This window comes from Poecilia reticulata, linkage group LG3, assembly GCF_000633615.1.
Source record: "Poecilia reticulata strain Guanapo linkage group LG3, Guppy_female_1.0+MT, whole genome shotgun sequence".
NCBI classification, from domain to species: Eukaryota; Metazoa; Chordata; class Actinopteri; order Cyprinodontiformes; family Poeciliidae; genus Poecilia; species Poecilia reticulata.
In genome coordinates, this window is record NC_024333.1 from 25,260,903 (window position 1) to 25,277,476 (window position 16,574).

At 37.3% G+C, this 16,574-nt stretch overlaps 1 long non-coding RNA gene across 1 annotated transcript; it reads left to right on the plus strand.

Annotated features, from left to right (window-relative positions):
* The first annotated feature begins 6,579 nt into the window (after positions 1 to 6,579).
* Positions 6,580 to 16,227, plus strand: LOC103462651 (uncharacterized). Its single transcript, XR_533367.2, has 4 exons — positions 6,580 to 6,675; positions 12,496 to 12,548; positions 13,843 to 13,959; positions 15,391 to 16,227. It is a non-coding gene; the product is annotated as an uncharacterized LOC103462651 (long non-coding RNA).
* The last annotated feature ends 347 nt before the right edge of the window (positions 16,228 to 16,574 follow it).

The following is a 16,574-nucleotide window of genomic DNA, read 5'->3' on the forward strand; positions in this document are numbered from 1 at the left end:
CACACACACACACACAAGCTTGTCGCCTGGGAGGCCAGCAGTGACTTTACACCCACAGAGATGTGTGCTAGGTTTGGTACTTAATATTCACCACCTGGTGTTATTTACATGCCTTTAAATGAGAGATGTGAGCTGGATGTTCAATGATTTTGATGAAACTCATCAAATGTTCTCCTTGTATTTCAGAATAAGAATTTGTTTTTTGTCTTGGTAAACTTCTGACAGTTTTGTTAAATTTGATGAAAGTTCTTCTCTCGCTTTGTGTTGGATGTAATGTTATCCTGCAGTGATGTTAGCCAGCTTTAATTAAATATGAATGCAGAGCTGTTGGTTGCGTGGTTTGCCGAGCGCTTGCCTGGGAAGAAAAGCTCAACCAGTTGGTACTGTCTGACATCCTACACCCCTTTGCCACTCCATGACGGGGAATCTTGGTGGTCTTGCATAAAATGGAGCTCGGAATCACCTGTATTTAGATTTAATGGATTCAAAATAACCCCCAAGCTTGCTCTTTAATGAACACAAGATGGGTGAGAATAGAGGCCTCCAGCTCCACACTCGTCTCTGTGTTTCATGAAAAACATTTTCAAATTGCACCCTGGCACAGATAATTTACTTATTCTGTGTAATTGGATGGTGACCAGGGTTAATATGTAGGCTGTCATTAAATGGAAATGTAGAGTTGTAAAGGGGGGACTGTATGATACAGGGAGTCTTTTCTATTGAGCTGCCTGGATTGTGTGCTCCCTCTTTGAGCTGGAAGGGACCTCCTTTATTTGAGGCAAGTCAAGCATGAATTCTGCTAGGGAAAGATTTGGGACAGTTATATTCATGTCTGTTTGTTGCCYGGTTGAATGAAATGACCTTTAAGATAAAGCGAATCTCTTGAGCAAGTCAGGTGAAGAAAAGGCACACAAATAGGGCAGATGTGGTGAAAAGAACGTTTTAAATTCAGTAGTAAAGGAGGGCTGCTGGGATGTGGATAGTTAAAAAAATGTGGTATTTGCTGGTAACCCTCCTCTGCTGCCATGACAATGCCACATGGGAGGAAGCATTTACTGTGGACGCTCCTTATTTTGATTCAAACAAGATTGAGCTCTAGGGATTAACTTTTTTCCCTACTTTTTGCACAACTGTTAACCAACATTGTGTATCTTTTGAAAAATAACTTTGGTTGCGAGTGGGCAGTGTGGAATAATACCGGGTAATCTAGAGGCTGGTTAATTACGTTGTTCCTCCGTCCTCCATTCATAAGAAAGGCCTGTAATTAGTTTTCCAAAAGCAAAGGCATTTTCATCGGATGGGCCTATTTGAATTCCTCCTGATTCTGACATACAACGCCAAGCCTCTGTGGCTTCAGGAGAGGTTTGTAACCTGCATTCTTCCAGTGACAGCAGCACCGTAAAACCTAACCAAACAGCTAAATATGTCTTAAAGATGAACCATTAAAAGCCCAAGAMTGTGCAAGAAAGTAAGTAATAAGAACAAACAAAAGAACAAAAATGAACCCTTTGAATCCAAGTCCGTATTTTGTTTTTCCTGATAGAACATTGTTGACAGTAATATGCCACAACTCACCGGTTTTGCCACCTACGAAGAGGGCAGTCTCTGGGTTGCCTGGGTACTTTTGGCGAGGAAGTTAATCATACACCTCAGAGCCGTGCCATGCAAGAAAAGCAGTGTTTGTAAACCTGCCCCCATGGCTCTGCCCATAATTGGCTCTACAAGTGACTGCCCCAGCTTCCTGTCAGCATTATATCTGTGTTCACACCAACCCCGCTGGTAAGACATTTGTTCCTTAGAAACATGGCTGCTGTTTTGATCTTTGGACTGTGAAAGCAAAGTAGCTCTCACAATGGTAGCAATGTGGCAAGGATTTTCCAGGCTGTGGAGGAAGTCAGGCAAAAAAAGGTCCTGCTGCCTTGGCGTCAAAGTAAAGAACAACACTCTCTTACTTTGCTTTTATGCATCAGCTGTTGATGATGTTTAATCAGTAAACATTTGTAAATGAAAACTGACGAAAGCACCTTTATGCCTTTACTGTGGCTTGGACTTGCAAAAGTACAAACTGAAAAACTGAAGGTATGGTTTTTATAGATTTTGACAAATCAAAGGGAAGGTATTAAGTGTTTTCCAGGCACAGAGTGCCATTTGATAGCATTATCAAGTAACTGTGTTACATCTAGTTGTTGTAAAAATGCATATGTCAACCATAACCTAAAAGAAATTTGAGTTCACAATTTGGCACTTTGAAATTGGCTCCTGTTCTGTCAGACACTCTGCCTTCAGCATGTCATCATAGCAATGCCTTCCCTTTATCATGTTTCGCAAAGTTCTTAGGATGCTAAGAAGTAGTTTATATGATAAACTCAGCAAACTCGCAGTTCCACCAGGTGTTTGCTAATTGCCGCTTCCTATAGTCTGGTGGAGCTGAGTGGGGGAGGGGAGCTCTGAGGCGGAAACTCGGATAGAAACTGCAGYTACAAGGAGGAGCTTTGTGGAAAATGGCGTTCAGGCACCTCAGAAAGGCTGCCTGGGGAGATTCAAGGATTTTATGAACATGAAAATAATCAAAGAAAACTCCAGGTATGTTATTGATGAGGGAATAATATTATGACATAATATAAAGTTCAAATTTTGATTTACATAATGCTCCACTTTTAAATACCRAACCATCACAGTGAAGAAATGTTTGATAAAGCTGCTGTCATAGTATTTTTTTTCACCCTTCTATATCTGGAGATGAAAGTTCAAAAGCCTTTCATCGCTGTGAATTGCTCCCAACGGTCAAATAATTGTTGACTTCAATTAATTCAGCAAATGTAAGAAGGATACGACCATCCATTGTGCTCAAAAACCATCAGTCTGAATGCCTGGAAAAACAAGCCAAAGTCCATCCGCTAACAATCTTATTTACCTAAATTAGACAATCAAAAAGCTTTGAAATATTATTAATTGCAACTGTAATATTGATTATTGACATGTTAAACTTTGGATGTGACTGATTTCTTTTATTCAATAGAGTGACATTTTTTTTTAGAAAAAGAGATTTGTAAAAACAGCCTTAGTCTTTAATTATTATGTCTAAAGTGATATCTTCACATTTTTGAAACTCCGCACAAAGTAACAGCAGATTCAATTTTGTATATGAGCTATYTGTCATAAACTTTCACTTTACACCAAGCCTACATCTGATTGGCTGAAAGGAGCCCAATGATGCCTCCTCAACTCAACTAAGCTGAGTTGAGAGTCGCAGAAAGAACCTYTAAAACCATAAAAATAATTTTTCTCAACCATTTTGATCAACTCTGTTAAATGTCTTTGCTTGTGATGTATACCATATTATGTCTGGTTCTTTTTGTGTAAAGTTACTGTGAAGTTAAGATTTTGTTTATTTTCCACCACATCCTTTGTGCTCAGCAACACTTACTAACTTTCCTAAAGTAAAAAAAAATCCTCTTTGTGTCACCTACTCGGAGTGATACGAAGGTCATAGCCATTCAGCCGTCCCTACGTGGTCCGTAGTCTCTCACCTTTTTTAGATGTGTGAATTAATTAATTATTAATTATATCAATAATAATATTTTGAACATTTATGTTTCATTGATAAGATTTCCTGTTTTACAGTCAGCATGACGGAAATTGACTGGTGTGAGTAGAAATATAGTTTAATGTAGCTTAATGTTTCCACAACTTAAAACTGCAAATCTGCCAATGAAACTGAAAAGTACAGAAAATAAACAATAGTATTAAAGGGGCATTAATCAGAGACAAAAAATAAGTATGCAGGATAATCCCAGTTATTCCTGTTATTTACACTACACAAATAAATATTAATTACAAATAAAGTGACCTGCAATATTTGAATATTGCAGTTGGTTGAAACTAAAAACATTTGAATTGCTACATATTATATCCTATTCCAATAATTTAGTTCGAAGAATATATTTGGCAATCAGCAACTTTGTACTAAAATTACAAAATACATATTTTTTAATCTAATTAAAACTCTTGGGCAAATTATCAGAGTTGAAGTTAAATTCATTCTGTTATTTTCTACCATTTCCCACCTGATGTTTATTAAGATATTATGATATGCCATTTATTTCTAACAGAACACATGTGATTCAACGCTACATTTAGCAGGCCATGTGGTTTTACATCCTGTGCTTTAAATCATTTTTTGAACTTCCTTTAAACATTCCAGTGTGCTTGGAAGGGTGCTTCCAGCAAATCTATTCTTCATTAGCAAGAAGAAGACCAATAAAAACAAATAAAGCAGAACAGAGAAACCGGATAAGGATTGACATCCGTCTAGGTTTCTCTCGGTGGTAAAATGCTGCTGTGAGGTAACAAGGAGCTGGAACAGAATTTTATTTTGAAGCTGACACATAGCAGGAATCTGGGATTAAAATTGGAAATGTTAAAGTACTGCTTGTGACACCTCGATGTGTGGAGGGATGTGACTTCCTGCACAGCTGTTGAGAAACACTTTTTGGCACCTCCCAAGCTGCTGCCGCTGCGTTCGGATCTGCACCTCGGCTTTGCTAATAGAGCATGCAGGGAATCTGGCGGAGTGCAAAATGCTCGGAATATGCTTATAATTAATCATAGTAACCTTAAAATCAGAGGTTAATGGTAAATTTGTAATAGCAACCACTTGTGTCATGTAATTTATTCTTATCAGAAAGCACGCATATCTCTTTGATCTTATTTTAACTACTAAAACTTTGTTTGCAAAAGAAAGTAATGCACTACGATAATTCATATTATAGGAATTTCTTTTTCCTGACTACTAACTGATTTGTGATGCATGAGTGTTTGAACTTTGCATTGTGAGATTGTTGTTCTTTTGATGGACTCATTGGGCTTCTGACAGATACTTTAACCAGGTAACAGGAAAAATAGCTCAAATTGCAGCCACTGAGSCACATGTGTTTGTCGGTGGTTGCCCTTGTATATATCAGAGTCGTCATTTCCTCTTCCAGTCGAATGCCTGAATGGCTGAATATGACTTTCTTTGTCTGTCTTTTTCTTCCCTTTATAGCAAAACTGGAACTGTTTGGGATTTTTTTGGAAAACCACACTCTGATGAACATCCTGCCTGAGCCGTTTAATTGTGGCTGTGCCATTTTGTGCACGAGCTGTGCCTTTTTAAGACTTGTTTATGCAAAAGCATTCAAACATTGATTTAAGCTTCGTTTTCGTTTTTCTCCTTTCTTTGGAAGTTTAAATGTTTTTGCCTATAGGTTGTGTTCTAATGGATTTATAAGAATTGATTCCAGCAATAAGTACAGTGCCATTTAAAAGTATACATACCTCTTAATTTGATCACATTTTGAGCCGTCCTAACCACAAAATTGTATGCATTTTTCCWGGATTATGTACAAGAGTCCATGACAAAGAAGTGTATAATTCTGAAGCAAATGGAAAATGTTTTTGACTTCTTCTATCAGGCTATCATATGCAGAGACTAAACTTTACCCCTTCTTTGGAAAATACTGTAGCTCAAGGATAGTCAAATTACATGCAGAGTGTCTGAGAACAGCAGTTTTCAGGCTTGCCTCAGTTTATCAGGTCTAGATGTTGACTGAACCATTTTAATAAATTAATATGAGTGGATGTGAATCATTGCATTGCAAGCCGTCTATTCTTGTTGCCTTCCTAGAAAGTGAATCCTTGTCCCAGTCTCTTTTGTAGCCTCAGATATTTTCTATGATTCCTCTGCCTTTATCCCCCTCCATCTTGACATTAACTTGGACAAACCTCCCTGTTCCTATTGAATAAAATCATCCGATTTGCATGATTCCTCCACCACCATGTTTAACCATTAAGACAACGTGCTCAGAGTGATTCACAATGTTGGTGTTCAGGTCAGATGTTAGTGCATGTTAGATGTTAGGGTTAGAGTGAGAGTATGTTCTCTACGCTCCTTCACCCTGACGTACCTTCCTTGGTGGGGGGGGCGATTTATGTTTTCGCATCCACCTGAATAATGTGTAGTTGCGCCCCTTCTTATAGCAAACTTCTAAAGGGGAAATTCCAATTTCAATAGTAAGTTTCTTTTTGCTTAGTATGACTAAGTTTTTCTGTCTATAAAGTCTTCCACTTGAGCTGTTGATGTTTTCTGCTCTTCTAGAGTTATCGGTGATATTTTTGCTGTTTCTCTTGGGTCTTTCATCTTAGGTGGATGGCCATGTCTGCTTGTTTTTGGATGATGAATTGAACATTTATAGCCAGATCCCCCTTGAAAAGGAGATTCTTAATGTATCTGAAGGATTTGAGGAGAACATTTGAACTTGTGTTTTGTACTTTTTGAGGTAGTTCTCACTCAAAGAACATTATTATTATTATTATTATTATTATTATTATTATTATTATTATTATTATTATTATTATTATTATTATTATCATTTATTTTATTTCATGCTTCTTTATGGGTTTGTTGAAAAACCTGATAAACCATATCTTTAGGACATATGTGAAGCTGAGTACCGAGACACAGTAATGATTCTCTGCTGAAGTATGTTGTATAAGAAGTGTGTTTATAACACAGAAGAAGAATAAATCTTCCGGATGAATGTGAAGGAAGCTGTGATGCTGTGGTATGAGAAAGATGAGACACACGTTGAGGGAAGATCATTTTCTACATTACCTTCAGCCATCCAAGCTAGCAGGGTAACAAACACTTTTACTTACTTACATGATTTGTTGTGTATTTTAATTTGACTTCATTACCCAAAGGGCTCGAAACAAAACTTTTCATCATTGCTGGTTACAAATGGCTGCAAACCACCATTTTGAATATATGAAGAGACACCTCAGTCACATCTGAGGTTAAATATTGACCTATATAACGACCAGGAGTCGCTCAAATGTCTCCTGTGGCTGCACGCCTTTGTCTTTCTCTCTGCCAGCTTGTGCTTGTAATTGAATTGTAAACAACACCCACACTGTTATTATTTACTGCTGCTCAAACTATCGGAGCAGCCACCGGAACAGAGCGCTGAGTCTTGTTGACGTGCTACCTAAAAGGCAGGGAAAACAATATACGGCCAGCTCATCCATAAGTCATGGCATTTGGCGCAGCAGCGGTGCGCCCAGCAGAAAAGGAGCTTTATGAATGGCAAGAGTCTGTGAATGATAACGGTCATTAATATGTCCATTGAGGGTCACCACATTCATGCCACATATCAAATCCCCTTTGAATGAGATCAGTTCCCTCCTGTCAGAGCCCATTAGATCCGTCCCACAGCCCCAGTGGCCAGCTGACAGGGGAGAAACTCTAACCCCAGCCTAGCACCATTAACATTAGAAAATGAGCAATCAGCTGGAATGAAGCTCAAGAGGGGAGGGGGAGGATTCCAAACTTTGGCTACAGGAAATCCAACATTAAATGTTAAGACATATGGGAATCTTTGAAAATACAACTAAATGACTTTACTCACAAAACGCTTTTCTAAGTTAGACAAAAGCTTTGTAGCTGAGTCTCCTTTAAACACTGCAGAACCCAAGAGTTTCCTCTCCACAGACAATGTTCAGGCTRCTCGTACAAAATTGCGTTGAACCTCTTTGACTTTGCGAAATAATTGAGTTAAAAGACTCGATAAAACATTAATTAGCTTAGCAGTCTGGAGCAGATAACATAGATAAAACCCTATGTAATTCATATTGATTAGAATATGCACATTGAGCGTAACCTCTTAAGACAAGTTTTCCTTATTAAATGGACACAAAGCCGAGGTCATTATTCGTACAAAGAAAGATCGCTTTAGATTTTATCTTTTCACATAAAAAGGTTTGATTGGATTTCTTTCTGAGGAAGCTGCACAATCTATTTTATTCAGGTTTGATTATATTACCTCTTAATTAGTTTGTATATTGAGTAGAACAGGCCTTATTGATTTGAGGTGCATTCATTTGCATTGCAAAAATCCCCTTTAATCCAATATAATCTCATCCTTACTCAAACAGAAGAGACTGCGTCTTTGAGTTGCTCTTGTTTTGCAACTTCTTCCTCTTTTGCTCATCTCTGCTTAAATGTGATCTTTTAGTAGAAATTATACAGTGTTCTCTTAGTAAAATAATATTCCTGAATCCGGCTGTTTAGTTGCACTCAATTTGTGTGTTTCATGTGGGTTACGTGCATGTTGTGTGTGGTAATTTATACGTCGGATGTAATAACAAGCTGTAGTATTTTCATGTGGCTGTGTTGTGGGCTTTAATTTGGAGGTGTTTGGCTGAGTGATTGGCGTCTGTAGGTGTTGTGTGTAAATCTGCTGCTGAACACCCGCGGAGCCTGTGGAACCGTGTCAAACAGAAATCGGCGTTGGAGGCGTCAAATCCCTCCCACCGGCTCAGCGCACAGCAGCAGCCTGAACAATTCTCTGTAATTAACCTCACCTGAACTTTAATGGCCCACCTCCGGGACTGAGGGCCCCGGCTGTGTAAAATTACTGTCACACGTGGAACCAAGGGGTAGCCCAGCCGCAGCGGGTGTGTTCCACTCAGACAACTGAGAGGGAAATAGACCCCTGTGTAACACCTAATACCACCAACACAATGTCAGAGTGTTTTTGTGGCTGTGTGAAAGGGGGGTGGGCAGTGGTTTGTAGGTGCTCAAGCTCAGAGCAGCCGCAGTCTGATATTAAAATCTCTATAGTTTTCTGGAGATAATTGACCCCCACCAACTCAAAAGGGCTTTAAACAAACAAAAAATGTCTGATGTTTTGTTGAAGTTTCTGTTTTTATTTTCCCCCTTTTTAGATGTTTGAAAAAATKAAAACTGATTTCATTTGTCCTTTGTCGATGGTTTATTAAATAAACATCCAACTAAGAATAACTTCATAATGCAATAAAATAAAGCTTCATATTGAAAAAACAATATGGAGCATATTAAAAGTGGATTTAATATGCTCTTGTATGCTTCTTAAATCAACTTTTAAATTTTTTTTGAATGTTTTTTAATGAGGTGAAGATGTTACTTTATAATTTTAACTTCAATAAAAAACTAGATAATTTCAACAAAGTTGCACTGAGTGATATGCTCAATCCTGATGCTATTGTAAAATAAGTGGAGTAATATTTTACAGTCAATTGTGTCAAAAGATACCTTGAAATCCAGTGTTGTATAGTAACGAAGTAAAAACACTTCACTACTTGAGTATATTTTGGAGTACTTCATACTTTCCCAGAGTATGAAAATTTTTGATAACTTTCACTTTTACTTCACTATATTTCCGAACTTAATTGCATATTTTTACTCCGATACATTTTCAATGTGTGGTTTAGTTACTCGTTACAAAAAAAGCGAGAGAGAGAAACACTAGTGTTTTGACCCCACCTACTGATCGACTGCAACAAAGTCGGACACAAATGGAACCCCATACGACATGAACCACATATGCATATGTGGTTCATRTCAGAAGCTGGTTCAGTTGTAAAGCAGGTTAAGTTAACCTTGTGGTATAGGTAAAGTACCTCATTTTCTTAACTAAATGATGCCTGCAGGTATACCYATAAGCAGGTTTAATTTTTCCTGCACTTGGTTGTGTACATTATTTTAAGTGTATTTGACAAGTTCACCAAAATATAAAAAATGTAATTCAAACTGCATTTGCCTTGTTTTATTTTTTTACTTATACTTTTCATTACATTACTTGAGTACATCCATTTTTACAGTAATTTCCATACTTGAGTACAAGACGTTAACTTTAAGACTTTAACTCGAGTAACATTTCAGTCAGTGACTTGGACTTTTACCAAAGTCATATTTTGGAGAGGTACTTATACTTTTACTTGACTCTTGAGATTTCAGTACTTTATACAAACACTGTTGAAATCTAACAGCATCAACTGGGTGATGTTGAACATACTTACTGCAGTATGAATTTAGTTTGCTATTTTAAACAAAGCAGTTTCAGCACTGGGGTCTACTGTAAAACCAGATTGAAAATACATTTGAATAAAAAATCCATGAAATCTCAACAATTTAGCGCAGAGTGAAAATTAGGCTCAATCGTGCCTCAGACCAGCCCTGTTAATTTGCACTCTGGCTCGTTTGTTTAGAGAGTCTGGTTTGTTCTGGCAGTTGTAAATGTGCAATCAAAATGTGGAGCGGATCAAAGAAATGTACTCTCATCCACCTACAAGCATAAGTCTTGGCCAGCTTAAAGTGAACCAAGTGCAGGAAGTAGACTGCAATGCATGGCATTGTGGGTAAACACAACCAAAACAAATGTTTTTGTAGCAAGATAGCTGAGAGAAATGGCTTGATGCAAGACTTGGAGTGAGGATGAGGAAATGTAAAGGCTGCTGGTAAGCACTCACAAGAAGAATTGCATTTTTAAAATGATTGGCTTCAGAATAAAGATTCTGGGATTAACCTGAAGAGTAGAGACGGAAAAAAAACCCTGACAGTTAAAAAGAAAAATATACGACACGTTGATATGTTTGGAGATAGTTGCAGTTTAGGAGAACAGGAACTTTTTCATAGATATGAAACATAGACATCAATTTTTCATCAATGAAAATGATGAAAAATCTTTTTTTTTTTTCTCAGGTGAGGAGGAGAATCAGACAAACAAACTGTCTTTTCATCACCATAGTTTTTTAATTGTGTATTTATTCACATTCACTTTGCTGCTATAAACTGTCAGAATCAATATCTACACAAAGTGATAACTGTCTAGACTTTTACAAGAATCCAATGTCAGGTTTGTTTCTGCTTTCTTTGCCAAACAACATAAAATGTAAATTTTATGTAGAAATTTTATTTTACCATTGAAATGGTAAAATCAGTTACAATAGAGGATCCGTATGATTAGGTTTTTGCATTCCACCTTTGTGATCCATTCTTTTTTCACAAGCTCACTGTGACATATCTGTCTACTATTCCTTGTACTTTACCRGAAATTTTCTTTAAACTGTTGAATCTTTGTAATGCCATTTCACAGAACAAAAGCCCTGTTTGCTACAAGTTTATCTTAAACATACTTTTAATGTAAAAGATGCAATACTCAACCAGTGGGGAAATTTTGAGTTGATAACCAAGTCACATGCAATTTAAAATGTATTATTCTAAAATACAATATCCAGCAAACTTGGTGAAAATTCACTTTCAGCCAGGGTCTTTGTCATCTTCTCTGAGCCACTTCAGTAAGCTCAACTCAACAGCTGTATGCAGCTACCGAGACATTTGGCAGTGTGAAGATTTAGAAGTCCGACAGTGATCCCAGTCCTGTGTGCGGCACGTCTGATCCCCCGGCTCTGGTGAGGCAGGGCTGATTTCTGGTGGATACAGTAATCCTGAAATGATCTGGCTACTCTCAGAGCCCACAGACAGCAGGTTACAAGCAGAGAAATGTGTGTTCACATGCACATGGAGTGTAAAACACAGAGAAAGGTGAGTCACCGTCTCTATCCAGAGATCAAACACTTCCCATGGGTTCTACTTCACCATCAGGCCAGATGTTTTCATTTTATCAGCTCTCCGCTACCTTTTGAAAAGGAAACGTTGAAATGAAGGGTGAGAAGTCTGAAAACCCTTACTTTTCTGAATCATGTTAACGTGAACTTTATTGTAACATCTCATATTTCACACTTCTTCCTCATGGAGAACATTTATGTGTACTCTATGCGTTCTTAAGAAGATCCTACTCTTTCCAACACTTCTCCTCATCACAGCAATGCTTATTTATTATGCCATTTACAACCATTCTTAGGAGCTTTGAATGGTGGCATGGGACATCAATCCTTTAATCCTGGAAATGTTCAAGTGGTAGAAGCTGACTTTGAGTCTTTCTCCTTAACTAACTTCCTCTGCCCACTATGCACTATGATGTGATAATTTCTTGTATTCACTGTAGAGATCAGCTCAACTTAAATCTCGGGGGATATTTTATACATTGCATTAATCTGATTGCAATGAAGAAAAAGTGATGATACTCATTTTTTAACTGATATTTTGTAGAAACCCATTTTGCTATAATTTCAGCATTGAATATTCTTTGCTATGAATGTCATCACACTACAAGTTGACTCAGCAAAATCCGCCCACAGTTTCTAAATCCTTCAGGTAGTGAGATAAATCTTCATATCCCCCCTCTGGTGATCCTACAATTTTTCTGTCAGATTTAGATATGAACTCTGGCTGGCCCATTTCAAAGTTTTATTGTTTTAGTAAAGCTATATTCTTTTGTTGATTTCAGCTCACTGTGATGAGAAAATTGAAATCTCCTTAACGTTCTTTTTCCTGAGAGACGCCGACTTTTTGGGCGCGTCTCAGGAAAAAGACGCCCAATCTCAACGTTATCTGGAATTGTTCATAATAGAATGTAGAGAGAAAAGCTTTTAAAAAAATGTACTGCTACCGTCACCTGAGAGGCACCTTTGCATGATGAGATTTAATATTTTGTAAACTCTGCTCTACAACTTTTGCTAAGCGATGTAGAAATCTCAGCAAAGTATTACAATTAAGTTTTATTTCTGTTTTTTCAGATTCCCTGTAACTCCTGTTGAGTGTGAAGATGAAGACTAAATGCTGACTAAAGGTACTGCAACAAAGTATTAACTTGAGGATGTGCAAACGTATGCAACCAGGTTATTTTACATTATTTATTCTTTACATTTTTCTTCCTAAAATATCTGCATGTGTTCAATATGCAGATCTTCAAAACAATTTTTAAAGCTAAAAATTGTTTTGAAATTGGATATCAAGGTATAATTTTGGTTTACATGAATAATTCATCTCATTTCAACAAGGATGTGTACACTTTATTTACTGTAAATAAGAATGAATACATTTCTGCTTAAAAATGCTAATATATTTTAATAGCTAATATTTATTTTTATTAGTCTTAAAGTTGGAAAAACAAATAATTGTGAGAAAAAATAAAAAATAATCAAACCTGAAAATGCAGATTTCTACATTTATCAACACATCCTTGTATTTGTACTTGTAATGAAATAATTATGTTTGTTTTATAGATTTTAAATTTTTATGAGCTGATCAATTTGAGTGCAGCATCACAAACAGGTCTGTCATACACATCAGCCGTTTATGTAAAGAGACAGGCTGACACTTCTGCGCACACACACCCACACACACACACACACACACACACACACACACACACTGAGCCCCTGTCACCCAGTGGCTGCTGCAATATCCCCCGAGCCTCTATCTGTCTGCCACTCGCATGAAGGATAAAGAGACAGGATGTGGAGCGGGGCGGGAGGGGGCTCCGGCCTTCGACTGAATGCTCCATCAATGGGCTTATTTTCGTTACAGCCAAACAAATGTGTCACTCCAATCATCACACGGCTGATTTTATCCTTCTGTTACTGTAGCTCCACAAGCATTTCCTTTTGTGAGCGCTCGCTCCTGATAATCCCGCTCTGACAAAGGGGCCATGTGCCGCCACTGAGTTCCATGACCAAAAATGTAAAACTAGTCGTTTCCACTTACATACTTTCTCAGTGATATCATACATAATGAAAGAGTGTTTGTAAGCACTTTTGCATGAGTGACTCCTACAATCCCATACGGTGAACTAGATAATAACAGGTATTTAGTGGGTTGTTGGAATCCATGTTTACGTAGATTGTTTGCATCCAAGTTATTTTTTTTTCTTTTAAAAGTTATTGATAACTGCAAACACTCAAGTTGCTTTTATTATGATGAAGGAAATGAGGCTGTTGTGTGTGGTGCACAAGCCTGTAGGACTAATTGAACAGACTGAAAGGAGTTTACAGAGGTTCAGCTCTCATTGGGGCAGGGCCTCGATATTTTCAGCTGGGCCTTCTGAACCTGAGAAACTCCTTTATTCCGCCCTTCACTTGCAGACAGACTCCAGATTTACTGGGTCTTCCTGTAAATGGGACAGGGAATCTTTTTTCTTGGCCCAGCCAGACTCCATGTGGGCTACAGCAGGACCTCACCAGGTGAAAACAGGATACAAGGTATACAGCTACTTTTGTAAAAAAAAAAAAAAAAAAAAAACACACACACACAGCGGCAAGTCTGCAGCATTTTGAAGTCTGGAGGCCAAGTTTAAAAATTATACTGATCATAAAAAATGTTGATGTATGCTGCTTATAGTTGTAGGTTTTTAGAAAAATATGACAAAAAGCCAGAAACAGTGCCATGCATATTATTATGCTTCACCACAAAATGTTWTTGTAAACTTTCAGCTGGCGTTATCTTTAATTATTTAAAAAAGAAAAAWTTTTTTTTAGCTAAAATAATTTTTTATCACTCGGCTTAAATAAACAAATTTTACCAAGTTGGTGTTCACTGCATGGTGGTGTCATTAATTATCAGATTTGTATTATTTTTTTTAATTAGTTAATATTATTGCATAAAATAACAGTTTAACATCAGGTACTGATATAAATTGCAGAAATGCAGCACAGTTTCTCACRGGCCAGTTATCAATCTAGAAATGTCTGAGTTTATTAACGCTCAAATTTCAACACAATATCTTTTTAATACACCACTGTTGAAAATCCCTTTACTTTGATAGTAGGTGATCCAAATTTTCTGTGGTTACACAAAGAAAAGAATATTACAACCCCCCCTCCCTTACCTGTTACTGCGCACTGCCAATCAGCTGGATGATAGCTGGTTGTTAGTTAAAACAAAGTCAGATTTGGACATTTCTAGTTGTAACTATACAAAGAAAGGAAGTGGAAACCATTTTTGTTTTTTGATGAAAAGCTTTTGTCATCAATGAAARTGTAATAATTCTTCTAAAGTTTTAATTATGTAGAAATTCTGAACTTATAGAAAAAATCCCCCTATAGAGTTAGCAGTTAGCAACACAAGCGCATAAGCTGATTAATTGTACTTGTGTAAAGATATATAGAGTAGAAAAGATAAGGCAAACAATATTCTGTGCAACAAACTGAAAATATTTGCATGTATTTGATATTTTTGCTTAAATCTATACATAAATTATATATATTGAAAATAAATGTTATACAAAACTTTATTACGACTGTAACAATATTCTAAGTATTATCTAGCAGCAGTAACAGTAATAACTTGTTGGATTGCTTTGGGTTACATTTTTACTCAAGCGTTTTGTAAAATGACAATACTTTGTTTCACACACCCGTGTCTTAATGAGTTTACAGGTTAAAAATAATTTAATGAAGTCCTTTTCCATTTCTCAATATACTTAAAACGACTTACATTTCTGGTAGACACTAAACTGAGCAACTCCTTTTGTCTCTTTTGCAAAACATTCATTTTAATTCAAAAATATACCAATTATGCAGACATAAGTGTTTATTCTTGCCTCTGTCTGTGTGCTACACCCTATATTTCCATATTCATTACCATGTCTGTCATAATGAGGCAAAAACCTCTTCCTGCTCTTTCTTCCAAAGGCATTTCTGACAGACTATGGACTCGAGTCATCATCGATCCAAGGTGGAGTCGCTGTGGTTGCCTCTCAGAACATCGAATTGACCTGGCTGCAGCTCACCAGTTCAGTGTCGCGACCCCTGTGGCCTCTGTCGCAGCAGGTGCCTTTGCTCAGACGTGAAACTGAGCCGCAGTGTTAAGGATACACAGGGATGTGATACTGTTGAGGCAATAGTAGTACATGGGCGTATTTGTGTTGCTGACAGTTTCATACCCTCCAAATTCAGCAGACCGTAATGCATACTGTTGTCCTGACAAAAAAGATATACTGTATGCTCAGATTGAATTTAAGCACATTTTGCTGTCTGTTTGAGGATATGAGACCCAGTTCAGATGTCCATCCATCACCTCACTGCGTGACGTGTGGCACAGGTCTTGTGTGTGATCCTTTTGAACACGGTATCAAGTGAACACTAACTTGCAGCTGTGGAGAATGGGGAGACGTGGTGTGGAGAAACGTGCCAGAGTCATAATCTGCTGTCTCACTTAGCAAGAAGCGTTCCCTCCTCAGACGGACCTGTTGGGCCATTTCGGCAGCTTGTAAACACAGCTCAGTCTGCGTGTAAGCTGTCATTTCAGCTCCATGCTATCTGCTTTATAACACCTTTGAAAATGGCAGTGATGGCTGGAAAAAAAAATCAACAATTGGCACTGAGCTGTGCTATGCTGTGTTGGGCAAAAACAAAAGCAACGAGCTGAGAAACAAGAAATAACAACAGGGGAGTTCTGAATGATCTGAAAGGCAGCGTAAACAAGTCCAACTGCACTGAATTAAAAATAAAGTTCAACATAATCACTGAGCATGTGTTCATGTGTTTATAACCCAAATTGGAATTTACACAAAGCAAAAATKGAGTTTTCTGAGTTTAGGCTCTGATCTATTTATAAGGTATTTGAGAAATTTAGGTCACATCTACAATTCAGTGGTGTAAAATAAAAAGGACTTATTCAAACAGTTAATTCTGGTTAATTTATTTTGACTTTATGTTTACTTTTAATATGCAGCCATACTAAAACTTTACACTTTATGCTTAAAATATTTACAAGTCATTATTTATAAGAATATAGTTTCTATTCAAAGATTTGTTAGCCCTGTTTTCAGTTTCTGCATTAATATAATAATACCGTGTTAATGCACCAATAATTT